Here is a 26,712-nt window from a genome sequence, read left to right as displayed (position 1 = left end):
ACCTGGTCTGAGGCTCTCCCGGCACAAACCTGCTGCAATTCTTGTTTTATCGTTCACAGGCACACCCCCACCCCGTCCCCTCTAATAAACCTCTTGCCTTCCTAATTCTGTCTCAACATCTGCTTCCCAGCGAACCCAACGCTCCTAAAACCAACAGTAGGGGGAAGTGGCTTTCCATGCCCCAAAATGAAGATCGACCTTCTGGAAAATGAAATGCCATAGAAGTCCAGTTATCCATGATGTCATGTGGCCACTTGAAAAGGCAATGAGCAAGCCTCACACATTTTAATCCTCAGCGAGTGACCGGATGATTGAAATGTTACTGTCATTATGACACAAAATAATTAGGGTTGCTATGTAACATGTCACTATTATATTTCAGGTAAATCTAAATAGTTTTGCTTGATATAAAAATAATAGCACTTAATAAATCTTCCAATGGATTGATATCATATATTAATATCGATCAAAAAGTTTTCTAAAACATATACTTTTTAATACTGTAAAGGGTGTTAAAAAAAAAAAACAACAACAACAGGGCGCCTGGGTGGCTCAGTTGCTTAAGATCGGATTCTTGATTGCAGCTCAGGACATGACCTCACGGTTTGTGAGTTCGAGTCCCGCCTCAGGCTCAGCACTGACACTGAGGAGACTGCTTGGGATTCTCTTTCTCCCTCTCTCTCTGCCCCTCCCTCGCTCGCTCTTTCTCTCCTTCTCCAAAATAAATAAACTTAAAAAAAAGAAACCTGTGAGCGCATTATACTAATTGAAATAAATCAGAGAAAGATAAATATTGTATGACCCCACTTACATGTGGAATCTTAAAAAACTGGACTCATAGACACACAGCAGAATGGCTTTGGCCAGGGGCCGGAGGGGGTGCAAAATAGGAAAATGCTGATCAAAGGGCACAAAGCTCCAGTTACAAGAGGAGTGATTCTGGGATGTAACGTACAGTATGGTGACTACAGTCAATAACGCTGTAGCGAATACTTAAAATTTGCTAAGACGGTATATCTTAAATGTTTTCACCATAAACAAAAAGAGATAATTATGTGAGGTGATGGCCCTGTTAACTCACCCTACTGTGGTAATCATGTTGCAACACATCCAGACGTGTATGGTCTCATGACGACGTCATCATGACGTTGCATGACTTAAACATACGCAATGTTAAATGTCAGTTACATCTCAATGGGGCTGGGAAAAACAAAACCAAAAGAAAACCTTCTTATTTTGTCTTATAAGATATAGGTTACATCACATAAGATTTGGAGGGTTATTTAGTTTGTTGTTTTTTTATTTTTTTTAACGTTTATGAGAGAGAGACAGAGACAGAGACAGAGACAGAGCATGAGCATGAGCATGAGCAGGGGAGGGACAGAGCAAGAGACAGACACACAGAATCCAAGCAGGCTCCAGGCTCCAAGCTGTCAGCACAGAGCCCGACGCGGGGCTTGAACTCACCACCCGTGAGATCACGACCTGAGCTGAAGTCGGACGCCTAACCGACTGAGCCACCCAGGCACCCTAGTTTGTTTTTAATTTCAGTTTTAATAGAAAGCAAGTATTTGAATTGAGAGTTTTTTCAAACAACAGCAATAATGAAAAATATGACTTGTTTTTGTTACTTTAGTATATGACTAGGTACTAATCATATACTAGATTAGGGACGAGTAAACTTAAGTATAAGGACATTTTAAACTTGGGGTTTAAAAGAAAGGACGTAAGAATCACATGGTTAGAGTTTTATATTTTTGTCAGCCTCAAACTCAGTTGGCTCAATAATACCACCACCATAAAATTTTATGAGACTAATTTGGAGGTCCATATAAATTGGTGTTATTGTTTATTTTTGGATATTGATACTAGCAGAATATTAGCAGTTAACGTGTAACAGTACTTTCCAGAAAATCCACGAAGAATCACTAAAAAATTAATAGCCATGCTTCAGTGAAATTTGTTTACTTTTTTAAAAGTACATTCTTAGAATTAACATGTACTCTCAATTAAGCAAAATGCAGCCAGGATTTTAATTTAACCCTGGAATTTGATCTTTAAAATTAAAAAAAAAAAAAAAAAAAAAAAAAAAAAAACCCTTTCTCTGCTATTTACAGTTCCTGCGTTGGGATAAATCCCAACATCTGGATACCAGAGTCACAGCAGCAAAAATCCATAGACACACATGTGCAATTTTATGCCTGCAAATGGACTATTTTTTAGGGTGAAACCCCTATGGTGCTTCCCCCCCCCATTTCTTACTTCACAGAAATCTTGAGGCGTGTTTTCCAAAAGTATCCAGAGTAAGAAATCACATATTATGTATCACACCCCCCACCACATCCACATCCACATATATAACTAAAAGGAATGTTCTCTAAAGTAACACTTTTGCTTTCTGTATGCAATGCACGCTGATAGTTTCCACAAGTCCATTCCATTCCATTTCCTTTCGTTAATACCGGCCTTGACTCACTTCCACAAGTGGGTCGTGACCTGTAATCTGAAGACCAGGGCTGCAGACTCAGGCCGGCAGCACCAGCAGAACCTGGGGCCTTACTTGAAGTGCAAAATCTCAAGACGCGTCCTCGTCCCCAGGTGCTCAGACGTACGTGAGAGTCTGGGAGGCTCTGCTCTGGAACAGAACGCTGCGGAATGAGTGTCTGTCCTCTGAACTGAACTTAGATCAAGAAAGTGCCTCAGAGCAATGGTCCAAGGAGCTCTGTGAGTCCAGTGACTTCCAGGGACGATACGTTTTCTGGCTGGATAGGTGGGTGCAAATGGGAATTTATTTGTAGGGTCGTTGATGGTACCCAGTGGGTTTCCAATGCTAGCACAGGGTTCCTAATCTGGGATCCCTGGGACTCTGGGGATGGACGTGCAGGACGGCAGAGCCCATTGCAAGAGATCTGGGTGCATGTAAGAGTGTTGGGAGGGGGGCGTGGGGTGTGCACATGTGTGCTCATTCTGGGGAGAAAATATATAACATTTAATAAACTTTTCAAGAGTTCCATGATTCAAAAAATAAAAATAAAAAGATGAGCTATCAAGCCATGGAAAGACGTGGAGGAACCTTAAATGCGTATTACTGCATGAAAGAAACCAATCTGAAAACGCTACATACCGTATGATTCCAACTATACGCCATTCTGAAAACCACAAAACTATGGCAACAGTGGAAAGATCAGTGGTTGCCAGGGGTCGGGGCGGAGAGGGGCAGGGACGGAGGCACAGGCAGAGCACAGAGGATCTTTAGGACAGTGAAACTACTCACTATGACACTACATTATCATATGATATGATACCTGCCATTATACATTGATCAAAGCCCACAGAATATACAACGCAAAGAGTGGACCCTGATATAAACCATGGACTTGGAGTGATAATGATGTGTCCATGTAGGTACATCAATTGTTAACAAATGCAGTATTCTGGTGCAGGATATTGAATAATGAAGAGGCTGTGGATGGAGGGGTGAAGGGGGCAGGGAGTAGGGGGGAGATCGGTACTTTCTGCTCAGTTTTACTGGGAACTTAACCTCCTCTGAAAATAAATATATAAAAAAGTTAAGACACAAGGCCCTTGAGAACACTTCATCTCTGCTGCCAGTCGGCTGTGTGGCTCCAATCATACCTTCAAAAGGGGTTAAGAGAAGTATAAAGGGTAGGTGAATACCAACTAAATGGGGCCACTTGACCCAGAAAAGTCCAAGACCCCTGGACCATTCTCATTCCAACAAGACCACTGCAACTTAAGCTAATCAACACAGGCATGTTAAGTATCTACTAAGCCAGACAATAATCACCATGTGGTCACTTGAAGTCTACCCAAGATTACCCAAGTCTTGAAGTCACTTGGGTAATCTAGCAAGCAGAGAAAAGGAGCACACAGTAATCATTTTCCATGGTAGACACTCCCTCCTCTCTCCAAATGGCAAGGAGCCAGATGTTAAGAATTGGAGGGCAGAGAGACAAAAGCAAGGAGCCGGAAGACCATGGGGCAAAAAATTCAGTTTCCTGGCGACAGGGATGCTGGGCAGACATATAGAAGCATCTAGGGGGTAGACAGGGACACCAGCTGTTTTCAGCCGTGACCTCTTCTGATCGGTCTGTGACACGCCCTGATTGGTGTGCCCATGCTCCTTGTCAACTAGTTTGATTATTCACCCTTCAAGGGTTGGGAGGCACTAGCAGGAAAAAAAAAGCCACTGCCAAGTTATGCTGGGTTCATCCTGCACGGGACGCAGAGCTCCAGATGGAAGAACCTGGCTTTGACGCAGAAAAGCCGGCTCTGTGTGGCTTCTGTGAACACGGAATGCCTTTGCTGGTGGTTTTCAACAGAAAATAGATGTTTCTCTTACTTTTACTGAACGAGTCAGGTAGAAAACTGGGAAATGCACAAAAGTAAAACTAAGAAGCGCTTTCCACGTTTGAAAATTCAAGGAAAGTAAAGAGAAGTCTCAATAGTTGTGAGCAAATAAAAATATTTATCTCGTGGGCGTCATCCCAAACATCAGAGGTCGGAACGAATGTTAATCTGTACGACCAACAGGGCGTGGATTGGGATTAATCTCATTAAAATATAATTTACACCAGTTATTGAGAAAAGCACTAAACCTTCTAGACATTAACTATGAGAAGAGCTGCCCGCAAGAACTTTCTGCCAGTTTCCTCCCTTTTATGTTTGTCCCACTCCAAGGGGGCTTTTGTCCAACTCCAGGCAAATCACTGCTACCAAGGCCACCCGTGGCTTCTGAGTTGTCAACCCTGGTGGTCCTCACCTTTACTCTCTATTCACTGGCTCTTCCTCTCAGCCCTCCCTGGGTTCTCCCTCCTCTTCCCAAACTCTGCATGTTGGAGGGACCCAAAGCCCATCCCTCAGGCTCTTCTATATGTGGGTCTCCAGGTGACCTCACCTAGTGACGCAACCTCGAATGCAAGCTTCTGACTCAAAATGTAGGGCTCAGTCACATCGTGTCACCCACTCTACTCAAAACCCTCCCATGCTCCCCACCCCCACACGCAGAACAAGACTGAAGGGTCTTACCCCTTGCACACCGGAATCTCACATATGGCCTCACCACTGCCTCCTCAAGGCCACAGCCCGAGGCTCTGGGCTCACTCCACACCCTCCCCACAACAGTCTCCTTGATGCTCCTTCAACATGCCAAGCAAGCTCCTTCCTAATGGTCTTTGCACGCACTGTTCTCGCTTTCCGGGACCTTCTTCCCCCCACGTGATAAAATGGCTCATGGTCTCACATCTTCGGCTCTCCGTTTGAATTTCAACTCCTCCAACAACCTTCCCTCACCTCGTGTGTAAAATGGCACCTCTCCCTCCATCACCCTCTTGCCTACCTTACTTTTTGTCCTACAGAATTATCAACGAGCACTGTACTCACACACACACACGCACACACAATGTGCACACACACGTCATATGTTGGCTGTAATACTGTAATGTCGCACGTACATAAACATATCCTATCCCCACCCCTAGAATGTAAGCTTCATGTAAGCAAGGATCTTATCTGTTTCGTTCATGCTCTACTCCCAGCAATGTTGAATGATTTCATTGAAATGGGTCAAAAAAAAAAAAATGACCAGAGATAATACAGCTCGCTGATCAATGTGTGAGAGGGTGGTCACGTGCACCAGTTTCCAAGTGAAGGGACATCTGTCAATCTCCACTTTCCACCTGCCACATCAGCAAACGTCACCAGTCACAACAAAGTATGATCAAACGGCACTCTCGAATTCTTGCTGCAGAAGTACAGAGAGGCACAACTGGGTGGGGAGATTCGTATCAAAAGCCTTAAAGTGTTCATGCCCCTTGCATTTATCACAGTTTCCGGTCAGAGAAGCGTGAAGGAAGCGGGCTTCCAGAAGGACTAAGCTGGCAGCGCTGAGGAAGAACGGAAGGCTGGAGGGAGGGGAACCGCAGGCAGAGCAGTCAGAGACCCTGTGACAGAATGGGGCGGGGGACGGTGCAGCCCTGTCCTAGTGCCTTACAGAGCAGGTGCTATGAGCCAGACACGAAGTGAGCGGAGACAGGCTGAAGAGAAGCCTTAAGTTTTAAGCCTGGGTCCCTGAGACAAGTGGCCGCTGTGAAAAAGGGAGAAAAGGATGAACAAAAATGCCTATGTGACGACGATGACGAGATGATGGTGGTGGCGGTAATGACAACAGTAACCACTGCTACTTACTAGACACTATTCTAACGCCTCCCCACGAATCACCTCGCCTGACCCTGCTACAAGCCGAGGAGGTGCTATCGTTATCCTCACCTCCTGATGGAGAACTGAGGCTCATAGGGGCTCAGTAACTTGCCCCAAACCCATCAGTTTCCAAGGTCAGACCTGAGCTCATAAAGTCTGGCCTCACACACTGCCTGCTCACCCGCTATCCTAGAGCGGCCTTGCCCCAAAAGGAGGAAGTGCTAGAAAGGAAATGACGCTATAGAAGCCTGAACCTGAACTTGGCGGAGGCTGGGCTCTCTGCGACCCGGACAAACCACTTGAACTCTGGACTCAATGCACCAGGGGATGGGAAGGTGCTCTGGAGACCAGAAGTATCACACAAACGGAGGTATGGTTCTGCTGACTGGTTTCTGAGTTGAAGGCACCCGTGCCCACATCCAGGCGAGCCGTCTAGCAGGTGTCTAGAAACGAAGGCTGGAGCTCAGGGAAGAAGCCAGGGCAAGAGGTAGCACAGTCTCCCGCACGAAGGCGATCGCTGACGTTGGAGATCAGAAGGTAAAGAGGTGCCAAAGGAAAAGGAGCAGGTGGAGATTAAACCAAGGAGAGGTCAAGCAAGACTCGTTCCCACTCACTCACAAGAGCAGGCCGGAAATGGGGAGCACCGCCGGGAAATGTGCCCTTCGCGTCCTGAACTCGCTGCAGCCTGACCTGGCCGCCAGCTCCTGCCTCCTCGACGCACACGTTCCCAGTGCTGAGTGTGGCACCAAGGGCCATGGCAATGCTCGAACCCCAGCTGCACAGAGGGACCGTCACGTGCGGCAGGGACCCCGCCCCGTGCCATCTCTCCAACACTCAAATGCTGGGTGCTGACCTGAAAACACTCTTGATTCAAATTCTTGGTAAGTTAATTTCCCAGAAGGTAGAAGTGACAAGTGACGCTTTTTTTCCTTTGGACTCTGTCACACCCGATCACAGAGCCCAGGAAACGTGCAGACATTTTGAAACCCACGTCCAAAACGTGTTCTTGAAACCCTTACAGGTGTGGCTAGGATATTCAGAGTGATGGTGCAGAACAACATAGCCCCCTACGCAGACAGAAAAGAAGAAATGAGTTGCTTTGGTACGTATTTATAGGTGATCTAAGGCTGGGTTAAAAACTGACAATTATTCACTGTTGAAGCCAAGTCCCCAGAAACACTGCAAGTGCTTGTAGAAACGCAGCTCCCGAGTCCAACCCAAACTGACTGGAGAAGCAGCTGGCGGGGGGGAGAGCCCAGGAATCTGCATTCAGACTCGCTCTCCAGAATATGTTTGAGAACCGCCTCCGGGAGAGAAGTGCCAGCTCTGTAGGGTTCTAACCATTGTCCTGGAAAGTGACCGGGTCTCCTCCAGCCCTGCCTATACCTCCCGATAAAGCTGGTGTCCTCCCTGAACGTCAGCGTCTCTGAATCTTAGCAAGGAGTCCCCGGTTTCGGGGGCTCTGTGCAGCATGGCTAGGGGAACGTGCCACCGAACCCCCGCTGCATCCGGAGCACAGCCCCCAACAACAGGGGACTGAGCTCGGTCCCCAGCGACACAGGAAGCCGGTGAGGAGACAGAAAGTGCAGCCCACCTTTGACAAACCTCACACATAAGGTATCTGCAGGCGGGCCATCAGATGTTAGAATTCTCCACTGTTTTCCTATATCAAATATCTTGGTATCTTCAAGGAACATTGTTTTCTTTTTTAATGTTTATTTATTTTGAGAGAGAGAGAGAGAAAGAGAGAGAGAGAGGCAGAGAGAGAATCCCAAGCAGGCTCCACGCGGACAGTGCGGAGGCCGACACGGGGCCGGATCTCACAACATCAAGTTCACGACCTGAGCCGATATCGAGAGTCAGACGTTTAAACCACTGAGACGCCCAGGCGCCCCTAGGCAATATTATTTTCTGATTATAAAAATAATACACCTTCATTGGAGAAATTCTGCCGTTCTATGTTTAATTAAGCACCACCATTCTGCAGAAAAAGAAGTGTGGCTATAAATGGCCACAAAGTCATCAGGCTTCTGGAGGTAGGAACCCCGCTGGAGTCTGATCAAAGCTGATTTGCTGGGGAAAAGTCAGGCAGCGTATCGAAGGCTTCTATCATCTTCGAAGTACACAGACTTTGGAGGGAAACCGGGTCTCTGCTGAGTATGTCTTCAAGACGATAAACTTTCTACCTTCCGGTCAAGCAGTTACTAGAAACCAGGTTTGCAAATATGTGGGAAATGTCTGCAACTCAATGGGTCGGGGTTAGTAAGTGAGCTCCACACTTCTCCCTTCTCCCGGGCAACGGATTAAATCACCGCCAAGTCCCCCCACCCCCTACTCGGGATGCAGGTTGGGGGACTTCCAGCATCTGTTACTTTAAGACTCCTGCTCACGGGCCGGGCTCTCCAGCTTCCCAGTGACCTCCCGCTCAATTGCTGGCTACTTCCTAAAACTCTTCTAGAACCTTCCATGACACACAAAGACAGCTTACATACACGTGGCATGATTTACAGTCAGAAACATTTAGCGTCACTTCCAGAGCGGCGGCCACGAATCACGTGGGAACAAAGTCAGTTCGGCAGTTCACTCCTTGGCAAGTACTGACCTTATGTCTATTTTCCTCCAGAATATTATCTCTTCTTCCCTCTTCCTTTCTACTGCTACTGTGTGAGAGTATGCTAATATATAACATTATATATTAATAATATAACAATATATTCTATAACTGCCATATTTTTTTTTTAATTTTTTTTTTCAACATTTTTTATTTATTTTTGGGACAGAGAGAAACAGAGCATGAACGGGGGAGGGGCAGAGAGAGAGGGAGACACAGAATCGGAAACAGGCTCCAGGCTCCGAGCCATCAGCCCAGAGCCTGACGCGGGGCTCGAACTCACGGACCGCGAGATCGTGACCTGGCTGAAGTCGGACGCTTAACCGACTGCGCCACCCAGGCGCCCCTATAACTGCCATATTTAATAATATAACAATATATTGTTATACTAACAGTATTACTATATTAACATACTGATATCTTATGTCAATACATTTTTAATACATTAATATTAATGTTAAAAATACCAATATGTTATTGATACAATATGTTTTATAATTACTATAACATATAAATATGATAAAATATAACATTATGCATTAATATATAACAAATGTGGTATTAATGACATCATAATATACTGATAGTAACATGTAATGTGATAATAAGTGCTTACTGTGTGCTCTGAACACTTTAAAAATGTTAACATTAACTAGTCTAATTCTCATGATTCTGAGGCAGGTACACTATTTACCCCCATTTTACAGCTAAGGAAACGGAGGCAATCGGTAAGTGAAGCCAAGTTTCAAACCCAGACTCCTGGTCCCAACACATTTACAAAAAATAAGCAAAAACTATAAAAGCTGAAAGGAAGAGGAAAAGAAGCAGGGGGAGGGGGAATCGCCGTCAGAAACAGGACCGAGTAAACCGATTTTTTGGTCCTTCTCCACCTGCGGAATCAACGGGAAACCAGGACGGAGCCCTCGTTTATTCCACGGTCCATCAACTGTGACTGATCCTCACAGAGACTCTTGGGGAGCGGGATCTAGACCAGTTCTAGTGGACAACAGAACCGAGGCTGGCCACCCTCCTGGGGACGACGGAGGGTCAGTGTGTCAGTGGAGTGACAGACTCCAGGCATTTCTAGGCATAGCGGCTCCCGAACTGCACCTGCGAGCCATCGGCCGCGTGGAGCACGCTCAGAATCCCCCCGCGTGCCTCCCCTGCAATAAACAGTTAAGTGTGATACCTCGGAGGACTTGAGGCCACTAGGCTATCAGAAGTGGTGGACATGTGGGCACAGGTGCCGTGAGGGGGATGGGTGAGGACAGCTGAGCACCTGCTCACAGGTGAGGACAGGTGAGTGGGTAGAGCAGGTCAGGCAGCTTCCCTTAGGCGTCCGCCCAGCCCCCTGCCCTGGGTCCCTCCTTGGCTGTGTGCAGCGCCACATCCCAGGTGTTTGGGAACATGTGACTTGCGCCCTGGATGGCAGGTGCTGTGTCTTTGTGGTCCCTTATTCCCCCACCCACCCCAAGCCCCTTGTGGGTACAGGGAAGGTGCTTCTCAGCTCACAACAGGCAACCTCAGAAACCCGTTCCCCAAGCTCTCTCCTCCCTGACAAGGTAAGTAAGGCCCGTCCCGAAGTATGTACTCAATGTGGCTTTTTTTCTTTCCGACACACATAGTTTTCTCTGACAACATGATGTTTTCAGTCCCATCACATTTTTTTAAATGATTATTTATTTTTGAGAGAGAGACAGAGACAGAACGGGTGCAGAGAGAGGAGGGGCAGAGAGAGAGAGGGAGACACAGAATCGGAAGCAGCCCCCAGGCTCTGAGCTGTCAGCACAGAGCCCGACGTGGGGCTCGAACCCACAAACCGCGAGATCATGACCTGAGACGAAGTCGGACGCTCAACTGACCGAGCCACCCAGGCGCCCCTGTCCTACCACTTTTTGATCTTTACATGTGGGATCATATTGTATTTACTCTCCTGTGACTTGTTTTCTTTTCCCAACCTTGAGAATCATCCACACTGATACACAGACACAGGTAGACACTTGTTATTTTCACTGCTGTGTAGTATTCCATTATAGGGCTAGAATGCCATTTAGTTATCCATTCTCCTGTTGGGCACCTGGGTTGTTCACTTTTTCCTCATGCCCATCTCCAGGCATCCAAGGGCAACAGGGGTGTACCCAGGGGTGGGACCACTGGAGCACAGGGTCGGTGCACCTTCAGCCTCACTAGGCAACACTCGACTTATACACCAAAGGGTCGTGCTGATTTACACTCCCCCTCCCCCAGTGTGCAGGAGACCATCCTGAGCACCGCAGCCGAACCTCAATGCTATAAACTTGTACTATCTCTGTACTATTATTTTTTCCCTTAACCCTTCTCTCCAAGCCACCAGACAACATATCCCACCTGCGCACCCATCTACTCTGATGTGATCACTATGTTTTAAGTGCGTGCGTGAAAATTACATGACGCTGGGGAAGGGGACATGTTTTCATGGATTTGTGAAAAGCACTGTGCCATAGATCACATTGTTTTGGACTTTTTTTTTCACCCGGCTCCGTGTTTTGTAAGACAGACCCATGCTGTTCCGTGTCATCACAGACACTATAATACTGTATTTTTAAGAGGGATGCTACCCTCACTTTATAGGATACCACAGGAACAGCTCACAGTAGTTCAACACTCAATGGGGTTTTTGTGTGCTGCGTGTAATTACAGTCCTCAATCTGACCCCACAAAGTCAGTGCTTGCATTTCAAATAAGAGGAAACCCCAGCCACCTGTTCAAAACCACCCAGGTTAGTAAATGAGGGAGCGGGATTTGAATCAAGTCTTAAGATGCCAGGACCCTCGCTCTGATCCACGACACGAACCTAGCCAGGATGCACGAGGCAGACAGTTCTGTAACCGGCGTCCCTAGATCATACCTCTGGTGGACCCATGAGTGAAACTCGAATTCACACAGGCCTCGCTTGATCAGTTCCGAAACGTACAACCTTCTATGCGAATACCTGGCGAACAGCCTTAAAGGGAACAGTTAAAAAATGTGCCAATCGGCTGTCTCTTTAAAGCTGTAAACTTGACTAATATGTTAATCCTTTTCCTCAAATGGTAGTATATGGAAGTATTAAGAGGATGAAATTCTTGAGAAGAAACGCAATAACGTGAATCAAAAATTCCTTTATCAGAATGAGAACTAATGGGGGGCGCCTGGGTTGGTTAAGTATCTGACTTCGGCTCAGATCGTGATTTCGTGGTTCACGAGTTCGAGCCCTGTGTCGGGCTCTGGGCTGACAGCTCAGAGCCTGGAGCCTGCTTCCGATTCTGCGTCTCCCTCTCTCTCTCTGCCCCTCTACCACTCGTGCTCGCTCTCTCTCTCTCTCTCTCTCTCCCAAAAATAAACATTAGAATGAGAATTAATGACCAAAATCTCGAATCCTAACAAAATAAATCTGCAAGTCTTTCCCTCCTTGGGATAATAGCATGGGTTGACATTTGATAGCCATGGACTGTACCCACCCAGCAGAGCAGAAGCATGGTCATACACCTGACATGCTAAGATCACGCTTATGTGACACAGAAGTATAATTTCTAGCGTAAGACAGGACGTGGAAGGACCAGCAGAGAAAGACAAATTAAAATGTGCTTAGTGACTTGGTATTAGCACCGACAGAGAATAAGCTGAAAATGTTTTCTTATTAAAGTTCTGCTCATTCTCTTTGTCAACGAAATTGCCACAACTCTTAATATTCTTTTAAATCAAGAATGTTCTATATTTCACAGTTACTTACCATCCCTCCCTTTTATTATTATTATTTCTAGCTCCTTAAACATATAAAAGGGGAAAAGTAATTTGTTCTGGCAGAAGAGAGTTATAGTAAATCATGGAGAATAAATTTCTTAAATATGAAAGGAACATGACTTCCCTCCGGATCAGACTATGGACACAAATGTGGAGTCATAAACGTCTGTTTCCACGCACACCTGCAATGTTAAGTCACTTCTGTGGGGAATTCAGGTCCTTTTCAGATGAGGAAAAAAAAAAAAAAAAAAAAACGCTCAGTAGCAATGAGCCAAAGACAAAATCTTCCACTATTTACATTAACACATCAAGTGGAACAGTTCATATGCCATTTATAAGAACTTCCCCTCCCAGAAATAAAAGCTGCACTCAGCCCAGAACCAGAGACTTCACAGCACATAAAATTTTAGTGAATAAATTTCCCAAATCAGGTGTTTTAAGGAAGCCGTGGAAGGCCATCTATTTTCTTAACTTTTTTGGCAAGGATACCAATCTCATGTACAAAAAAAAAGGGGGGGAGGAAGTCCAGGAATAATTATTCAAATTCCAATAGCTGGAATTTGATAGATTTTACAAAGGAAACAAATGTCTTTAACATAATTCTCTGCAACTCAGAGCCAACATCAGCTGCTAATAACTGCACTTCTAACTGCCAGTTCATCTTCAAAACACACAGAAGCAATGTGAGTTGAGATTTCTTTTTTATTTTTACTTCCTGAGTTGATATGTATTAAAAAAAATTCTCCTGGTTCTCTTTCTCTTCAGCCTTCACTTACATTTATGGTAACGGCTATGATGATAATGAGAGAAATCAGAGCTGGAAATACAGCTCGCTCCTGAGATCAAATGCCGACCTGTCCACTAAACACATCATCAGAAATCATGCTTCTTGGGTTTATCTAAGACTGTTTGCATTTGATGAATTAGCTTTTAAAAACAAGCCCTAATGATTTCTTGCTGACTTCAGCTTTTCCTTCCCGTTGGCTAGGAATAAAATGCCAACCATGATGACTTTGGGTGGTTGACCTTCATAGCCTGAGGCACAGAAGATTCTTCTCGTCTGGCCTTCTCCATGAGCTTTTATTTGCATCCCTCAGCTTCACGGTCAACAAAGATGAAACGGAAAAAGCCTTCCCCCTCCCCCGTCCCTGTGTGGCACGGACACGCTTGCCAAATACGCCCCAGGAATTTCCGAAGGAGCCTTACCACGTCCACGGGAGACTGCCCACTGCACGTGTTACAGGCATAACTGTCCCGGCCCCAGTGAGACATCGCACACAAGCCACACGACAGTGTCCGCCACAGAGGTCTGCTCCTCCCCGACACTGAAGGCTCAACACTCCTTGGGGAGCCCCTCTTTCTGACGCTTCGGGAGCACCCACCAACCTTGAACAACGCACTGAACCCGTTCCTTCTAAATCCGCGGTCAAACGTGGAAGAGCGTGAATTACACCCGGTACATAGCACTCCCAAGCGCGTTGCTTTTAAGATGTGTGTGTGCGTGTGCGTGATGTTGGAGGGCACTTCATATTTTGGCCAAAAAAGGGTGAACTTTCCTTTCAATTAGAAGCCACTTTCCATTTTCAGGAAATGTTTCAGGCAAAGAACATTTAGATCAGTGAAACCTACGAGGCCACTTAGGGAAAATGAATACACGCAGGGGACGTGCAGAAATGGCAAGGTGGCGAATGATTTGGGCCAGTGTAGACAGCTGAACTAACTAGCACAGGTGTAGACAGCCGATCGGGGTAATGTAGCTCAAGCCCCAGTGTTTCCTGTAACTTTTATTTGGGTCAAGTTACTAAAACCATCTCTTTACTTCCTCCCGGCGGCTGTGCCCGTGTGTGCCAAACGGGCCGGCTTCCTCTCAGGACTCCCGGGTGGCTCGGGACTCAACCTTGTTGCCTCACCTCCAAAGACATGGGGAGGTGCAGCTGGGGAACAGGTGAAACAGGTGCCACGTGTGGGCGTGGCCAGGTAAAACCACCCCTGGGCACGGGAAGTGCGAGGGCACAGCCTCCGGTGTCCTCCCAGGTAACCCCCGGCAAGGGGCAAGGGGGTGGCGTTAAAACAGAAGCTGGAAGAATCCGGATGTGGCTTCTGTGTCAATTCAGGGGTCAGCCATCTTCTGCCGAAGGTCAGACAGTAAATACTTTCAGCTTTGCGGATCACGCGGTCTTGGTCGCCGCCACTCAGCTCTGCCGTCAGGACACGAAAGCAGCCACACACGGTGTGGAAACGAGGGAGCGTGGCTGCGTCCCAGCAAAACTTTCTTTATGGACAACGAGATCTAATTTACCACGGGTTAGGAAATATTCTTCTTCTTTTGATTGTTTTCAACCGCTCCATATTGTGAAAACCATTATCTTAGCTCATGGCGGTCTAAAAACAGGTGGCGGGACGGACCCGGCCCACAGCAGAGGCTGGCTGCCCCCCGCACAGGCTGATGTGCGGGCCTGCATCCACCAAAATGCAGCCAAGGAGGAAGCAAGAGCGGCCCCCCGGCCGAGATGAAACCTACCTTGATATGAGCTGCTGGGTCCGGGACAGTCTGAACCATGTCCTTCAGTCGACCAGCTCATTCACCATCCGCTCAGAACCTGAGGCAGCTGGGTGACAAAAGGGACAGTCGTCAATAACCACGTTTCCACGCTTTGTTTCCCGTTAGGACCGAACGCCACACACTATGGTAAAAGAATCACCGTTTTTGAACGCGTTTGCCCCAGCAAGCACCTTGCTAGGGCAGGAAGTGCCCTGAGGAAGCTCCTGGAAAATCCACTTCTCTCCTGCCGGGGATGTCACTGCCTTTGAGGGCCAGTGAGACAGTGGTCTGACAAGCCCCAACAAACCCACGTCACAGGCAGCTCACACACACCATGGTACATGGGCAGCGCCGGTGAGGGATCGTTTAAAGGAAGAAATGAGGGGCGCCTGCGGGGCTCAGTGGGCTAAGCGTCTGATTTCAGCTCAGGTCACGATCTCAGCGTTCGTGGGTTCGAGCCCCGCGTCGGGCTCTGTGCCGACAGCTCAGAGCTTAGAGCCTGCTTGGGATTCTGTGTCTCCCTCTCTCTCTGCTCCTCCCCTGCTCACGCTCTCTCTCAAAAATAAACATAAAAAAAACCCAAAAACTAATACCTAAACGTCTTTAAAAGTTCACAGTTAGGCTCTTAATGAAAAGCACAGCTATCACTCATTGAATGCCTAAGCAGCAGCCCTTGGACCAAGGGCTCCACAGGAATTTTCTCATTTTATCCTAACCACCGTCTGAGAGTCAGCATCCCCACTGTCCAGTCGGGGACATGGAGACCCAGGAAGGGTCACTGATTTGTTCGGGATCACCTGCTTAATAAGCAACGGAGCCAGGATTCAAGTCGCACTGGCCTGACTCCGAGGCCGCTAAGACATTTCGGTTTGACAAGATGAACTGGTTAAGCCCTATACGAGGAAGATATGTTAATTCATTTTAGAATTTAATTTAAATTTAAATGAGTTAAATTTAAAGGTGCCCATACTCTAAGGATAAAGACCTCATCCAATATATTCCTTTATTCAGATTATAAACCAGCATGTTCTGGTTCCTGTCCGTCTGTCCCCTCCCATCCCCAGAGCCACCCTCCATGGCCCCCTTCCCTGCCCCGTGCCCCCAGGGCTGACCCCCACAGGCTGCCTCGGTAGGGTTCCCTTGCCCTCTGGCCCCCAACATGTTTGGTCCCTGTGACACCATCTGGAGACGGTGCAGGGGCAGGAGGAGAGAGGGGTGGGCTGTTTCTTCCCCACACTTCCCACCACCCGTTCGACACCCCCTCCTATCTGGCTACCGTTCTGGTCATAACTGACCCTGTGGTCACCTCTCTTGTCCTGGGGACCCTCCCCCTGGGCTGCAGGAACCACGCCCCGCCCCGTCTTTGGTTCTCTGTACATCTTGGCCATATGTCTTCTCTGGCACTGAAAACCCCTCTTTCAATTTATATCTTTAGGTGCCATCACTATTTTCTTTCACCTACCATTTTTTCGTTGTCTTCTTCTGTGCAAAGCCGGCCTATGACTCTTAGCAGCAGTAAACTGCCACACGAAAATAAACAGTTCAATTCCAGGACGACAGCCACGAGAGCTGTCTCTCGAGTCTGCTGTCGACCACATTCTTCCAGGGGTACGCAAAGGCGCTCCCTGGAGCCCTAACTACGTCTGTGTTCTGCCTTTCCCACCCTCTCAAGGCACAAACACATCCACTCCCAACAAAGACGGGCTTCTCACGGGAAGCCTTTGCCTCCAGGTCTGCGTGCTTGGGGCCTGTCTCCCAAAAGGGCTTCATGGAGTCCTCCCTGAATCAGGGAGAGCGTGGCTGAACGAGGAGATGACAAACGTGGACCCCTGCTCCTCTGACCCGAGAACCTTCGCCTCCCCCAAGGCGGTCTCCTCAGGAGAGCAGAGATCCCCCCAGGAAACAACACTCTGCTCCCAAAGCCATTCGGCCTGAGAGAGGTCCATCCTCGAGCCTTCCTGACAAAAGGAAGGCTCCCCACTGCACGACCCCACACTCAGGAGCAAACCATTCTTCCTACATGTCCTGGTATCCCCCTGGGGCAGCTCACCCCACCCAATTCTGCCTCTCTGCACACATATCCTGCCGCTCATAACAAGTTAAAGTTCATCCCTTCCCACCAAATCGGTGGAAGGAACGTTCCACTGGAAGTCTGGAGCCCAAGCCTTAGTAGATCCAGAAGATTCCTCTTCCTGACTCTGGGAACCCAGTTCCCGTACTTCGAGCCGCATGGCAATGTGGCCAAGGCCCAAGGCTGGTCCCCAGCTGACAGCCAGCACCTTATGCCAGACCCATAAGGCAGCCACCCTGGACACTCTAGAACATCGTCTCTCAGGTGGCCACAGCCCCTGCTGACATCAGGAAAACGGAACTATCAACTGAGTCCAGGCAGCCCACAGAACCATGAGAAATAATAAACCAGTTGTTTTAAGCTACTAGGTCCGGGGACAGTTTATCACAGATGGAGAACCCAAACACCCGGTAAGTGTTCTAGATACCTAGACAAGACAGAGACTAAGTAGCTCATGGTGTACTGTCACCCCACGGTGACCTACAGTGATGGTTCCAGTTCCCCTCCCCTCCTTGTGTCTACACCTCCTGCCATATGACTTTGTGGTTCGCACACCTAAGAGGTCGTTTGTTTCCCCAGCCTTTGTTTGGGAGCTGTCCACACGACTTGCTGCAGTCACCAGAATGCACCAGAAGGGCAGTGTGCCAGTTCCTGGATAAAGCCCCAAGAGGCATGAATTGTTTCCACTGGCAAATTCCGGCCACCACAGGAACGTGCCAGGCTAGAACGCTGGAGGAACAGAGGCATGTGGTGCAAGGCCAAGACATCCCATATCCCCAGCCAAGAATATTCTAGATCATCTGATAAGACAACCGAACCCTAGGCACAGGAGGGACACCTCAAGACCAAAACTGGCCAACCAAGGCCAACCTGAATGGCCAACCCACAGGCTTGTGAGCTAAATAAATTCTTCTTGTTTCAAACCACTGAGATTTAGGGTGGCTGTTACGCAGCCTTTTTGTAGCAGTAAATTACTAATACACACAATATGCCTTGGATAACCAGGCTATCAAGATCCCCCTTAAAACTTTTCCAGTTAGGGGTGCCTGGGTGGCTCAGTGGGTGAAGCATCTGGCTCTTGGTTTCAGCTCAGGTCATGATCTCACGGTTCATGGGTTCAAGTTCCGTATCAGGCTCCACACTGACAGTGTGGAGCCTGCTTGGGATTCTCTCTGTCCCTCTCTCTCTGCCCCTCCCCTGCTCATTCTCTCTCTCTCTCTCTCTCTCTCTCTCTCTCTCTCTCTCTCTCAAAATAAATAAACTTAATTTTTTTTAACTTTTCTAGCTACAGAGATAAAAGAACTCAAACAGTGATTTCAAAGGAAAGAAACTTTTCCCAACACAAAACCGCACCATTTCCATCCAGCTAAGAGACAGGGCCTCAAACCCCCGTCCTCCCCTCAAAATGAGTTTGGAAACTGAAGAGTAACCAAGATACCACTACCCGAAGGGCCTGTGAGCTTTGCAGAGCCCTTCCTGGAGCAGCCGAATTTCCACTTCACAGGATGGGACCCTGCCAACTCTCTGGGGATTCCTGATATGATGAAATGGAATCAACATTCTGGATGCCCGAGACCACAGAAATGTCACAGAAGTTACAGCTGCCATTCAGTGTGTGACCAACCGAGAGATAAACTTAAGGAACAACTGTGTCTCCTGTCTTTTATGGGGAAGCTGTGGGTACTTTCAGAGAGGAAATGGCAGGGAAGGGGGTGTATATATTACTGATGCATCACCACCACACCCCTCAAGGGATGGGAACGGGAAAATAATCCATATAGATATCAAGAGGTGCCCAATGAAGGTCAAGGACAACACCCAGAGGAAGGAGAGAGTTGACATGTGAGGGGAGCCAAGGAGGTGCCACCAAGGAGCCTTGAGGCATGTGGGCTGGCCAGAAGGCGGGAAGGCAGGGAACAAAAAGTCCCCCCTGCTCCCCATACATGAGGGAACCAAGGCATATGACCTTAACCTCCAACCACCACCAGGATCACCATTGTCGGAGGGATTTATTAAACATTCACAGAGCAAATGGCGCCCCACCTTGCAAACCAGACCAGCTCAAAAGCAAAACACCTCGAGACCAAGAGGATAAAAGTTCTACCACTTAGCAAGCTACCTCCTCCCACAGAGGTCCTTGACTGGTTCTGTGGCCATTCAGGTGCTTATTCTTTTCTGCTCTTTGGGAGGAATTTTGTGGATTTTTTTTAAGAGTGCTTCTAATTTCTTTCTGTGATGCTAAGGATTAATTTTTCCAAACTTTAGTTGTTGATGAATGACGTTTGGTCATGTATCATTGTGAGAAGGCTTTCATTTTCCATTTTACCTGGCTTTGAACCCTTGCAGAGCTTGGATCCATGTTGTCTAAAAACCCCTCCTTTAATATTGGTTTCCTGCAATAACTTCATTTGGTAACGTGTCTGTTTATGACTTTGTGTTTCATGATGCAGCATTATTTCATCGTTGGGTATGTTAAAAAATAAAACGTACTGATACCCAACAGAATTCTACTTGTCACTGTTCTTCCTCCTTTTTTCAAAAATACCCGATGTCGGGGCGCCTGGGAGGCTCAGTCATTTGAGCCTCTGACTTCGGCTCAGGTCATGATCTCACGGTTCGTGAGTTCGAGCCCCGCATCGGGTTCCCTGCCGTCAGCACAGGGCCGACTTTCGATCCTCTGTCCTCCCCCCTCTGCCCTCCCCCGCTCGCACACGCTCTCTCTCAAAATAAAGAAGCATTTTAAAAAATTAGTAAGATTTTTAAAAATAAGAATGCCAATGTCTTACAAAACAGAAGCAAATATCTGATTTGGGTTACTTTACTATAATTGTATAAAGCGTGGATGGACACACAGTGCCACAGGTAAAATACGCATTTCATAATGCGGGAGGCAGGGGTGCAAAATGGTCCAGAGAAGACAGGGATATTTGCAGGGTTGGGGCAAGAGCACACATGGAGGTGACCTACCTGTCCTTCCCAACCCCAGTTCTGTCCATATGCAAGGGGCCCTCCCACAGTCATGTGGACACCCCAGTCCACACTGCCATGCCCCACCGAACAGCTGCCCTGATGGCCATGCTTCGAGCCTAGGGAAACACACAGAATCTACCAAACGAGACAGACTGCAGGAAAGAAGCCTGGGCAGGCCCTAGAGATGCTCAGGCCAGTCTGGGCAGGAGCTGTGGGTTCCCAGGCACCGCAGGTGTGGTGCGGAACGGGGGACGGGTGCAGCTGGGGAGACAAGAGGGTCCTCGAAGGCATGGAGGAGGGAGGGTGCTCTTCTCAGAAACCTGAAAAAGGCCACTTCACCCTGTAGGGCCTATAGCTACTCGTCTGTAAAATGGAGATAATATGACTGTGGTATAATAGAAGAGATATTTCCGGGCGCCTGGGTGGCTCAGCCGGTTAAGCATCTGACTCTTGATTTTGGCTCAGGTCACCATCTCACGGTGTGTGAGTTTGAACCCCGAGTCAGGCTCTGCACTGACCGTGTGGAGCCTGCTTGGGATTCTCTCTCTCCCTCTCTCTCTGCCCCTCCCCTGCTCTCTCTCTCTTTCTCTCAAAATGAATAAACTTGAAAAAAAAAATAGAAAAGATATTTGGTCTTTTCCCCCGTTCCTGGCACAGAGCTCTTAACACTCTTGGCTCTTCCTGAGTGAGAAGAACGATAGAAGCATCTAATGATGTGACCTTTGAGGGACCCCTAGACAGCGTCACAGAGGTCCCAGGAAGACCACACCTTGATGAGAAGCCTGGGGCTTTTGGTCCCACCATCATCTTCTGGGGAAGGGAGAAGGGCTGGGGATTGAGTTAATAATTGATATGCCTTGGGACGCCTGGGTGGCTCAGCTGGTTAAGCGTCCAACTTCGGCTCAGGTCATGATCTCATGGTTTGTGAGTTTGAGCCCCGAGTCGGGCTCTGTGCTGACAGCTCAGAGCCTGGAACCTGCTTCAGATTCTCAGTCTCCCTCTCTCTCTGCCCCTCCCCCACTCACGCTCTGTCTCTCTCTCTCTCTCTCTCTCAAAAATAAACATGAAAAAAATTTTAAATAATTCATATGCCTTTGTGATGAAAACTTAAAAAATATATATACCCAAATGACAGGAGTCAGAGCCAAGAGGGTGATACATTCCAACTCCATGGGGACAGAAGCACCCGTTCTCAGGCCCCTTCTAGATCTCACCATGTTCACCTGTATCCTTTATAACAGACTGTAAGAGTGAGTGCAGCCTTCTCCTGAGTTCTGTGTCCTTGTAGCAAATTACTGAATCACGGAAGGGGATGTGGGAACCCCGGGTCTGTAGGCAAGTTGGACAGAAATGTGGGCAATCTGGGGAGGGACCCGGTACCTTGAATTGGCATCTGAAGTAGATGGAGGAGGTCAGTCTTGCCGGACGGAGCCCTTCATGTCTGGGGTGTGACACTAACCCCAGGGAGTGTCAGAACCGAATTAAATCGTAGGATACCCGGCTGGGGTCGGAGAGTTGGAAAATTCGTTGATGGTGTTGAAAAAGGCACCACATATCTGATGTCAGAAGCGGGGAGAAGAGACTCCTCGGTTATCTACCTCCAAACTGATGGCACACAGCTGTGAATACCGGGTTTGGCCGGGGTCTGTTCCCAACTGGTTAGTACCTGAGTGGGGACCACTCTTGGGCTCTCCCTCCGCGGCCAACTCCACCAGGCTTTTGTGAAGTTGCATTAAATCACGCCCAAGAAACCTCTTGTGGTCCTAGGTACACAATAAGCACTTAGGAAGTGGTAACTGCTATGATTGAGAGAGCAGAGATTTGATACTGTGTAAAATGCTGCAACTTTGAGAGGAATGATTCTCAATAAACAAATTCATAAGGGACCTTTGTCAATTGACTGGAAACATCCTTGACTTAAAAACTGAATGTTGGGGGCGCCTGGGTGGCTCAGCTTGTTAGACATCTGACTCTTGATTTTGGCTCAGGTCCTGATCTCACAGTTCATGGGTTCGAGCCCTGCATCAGGCTCCTGGATGACAGTTCAGAGCCTGGAGCCTGCTTCAGATTCTGTCTGTCCCTCCCCTGCTCGCTCTCTCTCTCTCTCTCTCTCTCTCTCTCTCAAAAATAAATAAACATTTAAAAAAATAGAAAAAAAAAAAAGGGCACGTGGGTGGCTCAGTCGGTTAAGAGGCCGACTTTCGCTCAGGTCATGATCTCACAAATCATGAGTTCAAGCTCTGCATCGGGCTCTGTGCCGACAGCTCAGAGCCTGGAGCCTGTTTCAGATTCTATGTCTCCCTCTCTCTTTCTCTGCCTCTCCCCTGCTTGCACTTTGTCTCTCTCTCTCTCTCGATCAAAAAAACATTAGTAAAAAATTTTTAAAAAAAGAAGTTATTGAGTTAAAGTGAGATCATAGGGTAGGCCCTAAGCCAATACGACTGGTGTCCTTACTCATCTAGAGGGCAGAAGATACGAACACCCAGGGAGATGGCCATCACACGCCAAGGGGAGAGGCCTGGGGCAGACTCTCCCTCGCAGCCTCGGAAGGAAGCAACTCTGTCCACACCTTGACCTTGGCATCCAGCCTCCAGAGCTGGCGATCTGTTTGTGCCAGCTGCTGGGGAAAACGAATGCACCTTTACTGAGGGACTTGTCCAATATTTCAACTGATGAAGATTAGGAGGCCTGATTTAGGGAAGGGTAAGGGGGAGGGTGTGCCTCAGGAATCGTATCCGATTTATTTTCCACTCTTTTTTACCAGACTACCACCTCGGCTCAAGGAGCATCCCAGGCACTGTGCATTACCATCCCATCTACTAACCACTCCTGGCTTCATTTTGGCAAAAAAGAGATTTTTTAAGTTCCGTGGCCCAAATGAGTGTTAATGTAGGCCCCACCATAACCTCTTCCAACCCCTGAAATGCTTTTCTGAGGGAAGCCTGATAGTTCTCCGCAGCCAAAGGACACATTTTGTAGATAAAGTGCTGAAATCCCCCACCTTTCCCTGTGTCTGCCTCTTGAGATGAGGCTTCCATTGAATACAAGTCAAATAACTATAAAATAGCCACAGAGCGAATTTGGTGATATGACAGGAAAATGTACGTATCATAAAGCATAAGTATCTGTAGTCACTGCCCTTGGCCTCCGGCTCTTCTGGAAGGAGCAGACGAGAACAGAAGGAAGTGGAGAAAAGGGTGATGACAAGGTCAATACTTGCGAAGCAGGGACACAACCAACCATCCCCTGTGTCAGGGGCGGGGGCCAGCAGACCATGCCAGGCCAGGGGCATCTCACTCGGGGGAAGGATCAGTGGAACCAACACAATCCCTCAACATACATCAAACAATCCAAAGAAGGGTCTTCGGTTTTTGGTTTTAATTTGTCTTCATCATGATAAATGTGTTCTTCAATCGTCATCCTCCATTTCACCCACCTCCCCACCAAGGGAAGGTCTCGGGAGGTTTTGGAGCACAAATATCAAATATTCAAGATACCAAATATTTATAGATTCTTATTTAAAAAAAAAAAAAAATTCTTGCCTAGGAGAGGTAGGGTTATCCGGGATTTTGTTTTACCTTTAATTGCCCTTGGCCCCACCATCTTTTTTCTCTGTGAGTCATTTGTCTTGCTTTTGGCCAACACTGCTTTTCTTGGGTCTTCAAAGATCGTGGAACACCTGAAAAAGAATTTAAATATATTAAACCTTGGGGCTTTCCCCCCAAATATTAATACCAAGGATCAAACGTGTGCTTAGTGGCCAAACCTATTTCTTAAATATTATTTTAAAATATCCTAAAAAGAGGGGCGCCTGGGTGACTCGGTCGGTTGAGCATCCAACTCTTGATTTTGGCTCAGGTCACGATCCCAGGGTCATGGGACCGACCCCGAGTGATGCTCTGCGCTGTGCGTGGAGTCTGCTTAAGATTTTCTCTCTCTCTCCCTCTTCCCTTCTCCCCTGCTCATACTCTCTCTCCCCGTCTAAAAAAAAAAAAATCCTAAAAGGAGAATGAATTTAAAATCCTCCCCTTAAAAACAGGCAGGGGGGAGAGGGGTGACAACATCTCCCCAGGAAAGCTCAGCGTTAAGAAACAAAAATTAGGAGTGAAATAAAAGCCAAGCCTGAACTGGCATAGTAAAGCACACATACACTTTTGCAAAGAAAATATTTTGAACATGTTTTCCTTCCTTTGCAGACCCCAGCTTTAGTAATCATGGTTTCTCCATCCTTGAGCCCTTTTGTCTGCTCAAACAAAGAGTAACAAGGTTTATTAAACATCCTGGGAACTGTAATTAAGCAATCATTTTAGTTCCAGGAAAGAAACAATCCTTTTAATTTGTAGATGCTTAGGAGGATCCGTGTTTTTAGAAACATTAGACACACTACCAAACTGAAATAAGGGAGAGAAGGGGGGGGGGCGGGGAGTCTTCCTTAGAATATGCCTGTTGCCACAGCTCTAAAATCCAATCTCTTTTTTTGGCGATACAGGAATTTCAGGGCTCATGCAACTTTCCAAGTAAAATATCCAATCCCAAAATGTTACATTTAACGGAATCCTCACAACATGACAAATTGCAAATGGCAACTGTTTCAGTTGAAAATATTTTCAAACTAGAAAATGTCTTATGTGTTGCATCAAAATCAATATTTGCAAGGGGCGATAGTATTTATAAATGTTTCCACGGTCCCGCTGGCTCTCCCACTCTGCTCGGGGCGCCAGCCAAGTCCACCTAAAGTCTCTGGGCCTGGGCTCTGGGACAGTTCGTCCGGCTGCCCCAGTCCCCACAAAGTGTCTGCTGTGATATGGGAAAATGTAAATTCTCGGGAAAATATTAGAATCCAAAACCACATGCGTAACGTGATTCCAATATTGTAAAAAGACCAACACGAGCTGGATGAAAGACAAAAGGGAAGGCGGAAAGGGAAGGGGGCGGCTCTAAGGAAGGGTACGGAGTCGCTCACAGAAGCGGCTTTGAAGTTCCAACACGAGGGAGTCTTATTTTCTCGGTGATCTTCTTTGGGGTATGTTCCTAATTTTCAGAACGAAGAATATTCATTTCGATAACCAGGGAAAAAAAAGAAAAAAAAACAACAACAACTACGCAATAATCCTTTTAGGTTACTCGACGGATTTCCGAACTGTTTTCTTGACAGTGATGTGCGACTTGTACCCATCCGGCCTTGGTGGCCTGGTGCCGGCCTCCCTTGATCAGGGACACGGTGCTCAGCGGGAAAGGGGAAGGGAACGGTGAAGTAGATCATGCTCTGTGTGGCCGCGCAGACCCTGAGTTACCAAAGGTGTTCCCAAGTTTCTTTTTCTCCAAATCCAAAAGGCAATATTGATTATCGCTTGGTTAAATGCTTTCCACGGACAAGTGGTCAGAGTAGTATTTAGTTTCCAATTGCCGAAGAGGGGGTAAGAGTTTTTTAAAAGCATGGGCTGAGATTTACTATCCTATGTCATCTCAGAGCATCCTTTAGTGCCAAAACCTCAACATGCCGAAGGAGTAACTGGATTTATGACTGAATATTGCTGGACCTGATTTAAAGACAAGAGTAAAGCCCAGAGAAGATTCTATTAAATATGTGCAATGGGTATTTTTAAATTAGCATTATGGCGTTATTAATATTTCATTTATCCAGAGGGCACTTATCTGACAACATAAATTATCCATAACACAGCTGAGAAGACACAAAGGATCCAAAAAAATGTCACGAAGTCCGGGGAGAAAAGCTTTGCCAGAGAAAGGCACGCTACCAGCCGCGTGAGGCTAACAGCTGGCCCAGCCAAAGCGAGAAAGTCAGAAAATTTTGCAAACCAGACTCCAGAACTCAAAAAATACAGCCATTTGAGAGCTCTGGTTTAAGAGCACACTGCTTAACCCTGCCCAACAGTCCCTGGTCCCGCCGAAAGCAGAGACCAGAGGACCACGTGGCCCTATGAGGACACCGCCCGCCCCCCCTCACCCCCAGCCCTGCCACGGCCAAGGACTACAGTCCCCACCACCCTCGGATTCCGTGTGGCTCCGAAGTCTCCACAGTCACAGGAAGAAGGATGTGGTCATTAGAGAGTGCCCACTGGACGCGGGTGGAGCCAAACGCGTCTGAGCATCTGAAGGGCAAGTTCATTTGCCAGAGCAGCCTTGGTGCCGCGGACGGAGCCCCGGGCTGGGAGTCCCAGGCTCGTGCTGACACACGGCAGCTGCCGGAGCTGCTCTGCACCCCAGTTTGCTCGTCCGCAAGCTGTGGGCGAGAGACGGGGGTGCGGGTGGGAGAGAGGTATTGTGGGTAACAGACGGCGTGAATGAGAGATGGGGGGCACTGTGAGAGGCGGCACAGGTCAGGGAGAGGTGGCACAGGTGACAATGATGTGGCACGGGTCAGGGAGAGGCGGTGCGGGTCACGGAGGGGTGCGGGTCACGGAGAGGCGGCACGGGTCAGGGAGAGGTGACGCGGGTCAGGGAGGGGTGGAGAGGGTCAGGGAGAGGTGAGGCGGGTCACAGAGGGGCGCGGGTCAGGGAGAGGTGAGGCGGGTC

The 26,712-nt window shown here is 47.8% G+C and overlaps 1 long non-coding RNA gene across 4 annotated transcripts in view; it reads right to left on the bottom strand.

Moving 5' to 3' along the window:
* Nucleotides 1–10,109: 10,109 nt before the first annotated feature.
* LOC125921690 (uncharacterized) overlaps nt 10,110–26,712 on the bottom strand; it is an 83,693-nt gene continuing 67,090 nt past the window's right edge. For all 4 annotated transcript variants that reach the window (XR_007457454.1, XR_007457452.1, XR_007457453.1 and 1 more), the window contains 2 exons: nt 23,754–23,854; nt 10,110–15,201 (listed from right to left, as the gene is read on the bottom strand). This is a non-coding gene — a long non-coding RNA (uncharacterized LOC125921690). The remainder of the gene's footprint in view (nt 15,202–23,753; nt 23,855–26,712) is intronic.

This window comes from Panthera uncia, chromosome C2 (genome assembly GCF_023721935.1).
Source record: "Panthera uncia isolate 11264 chromosome C2, Puncia_PCG_1.0, whole genome shotgun sequence".
NCBI classification, from domain to species: Eukaryota; Metazoa; Chordata; class Mammalia; order Carnivora; family Felidae; genus Panthera; species Panthera uncia.
The sequence above is the reverse complement of the archived record's forward strand: the minus strand, read 5'-3'. Positions and strand labels throughout refer to the sequence as shown.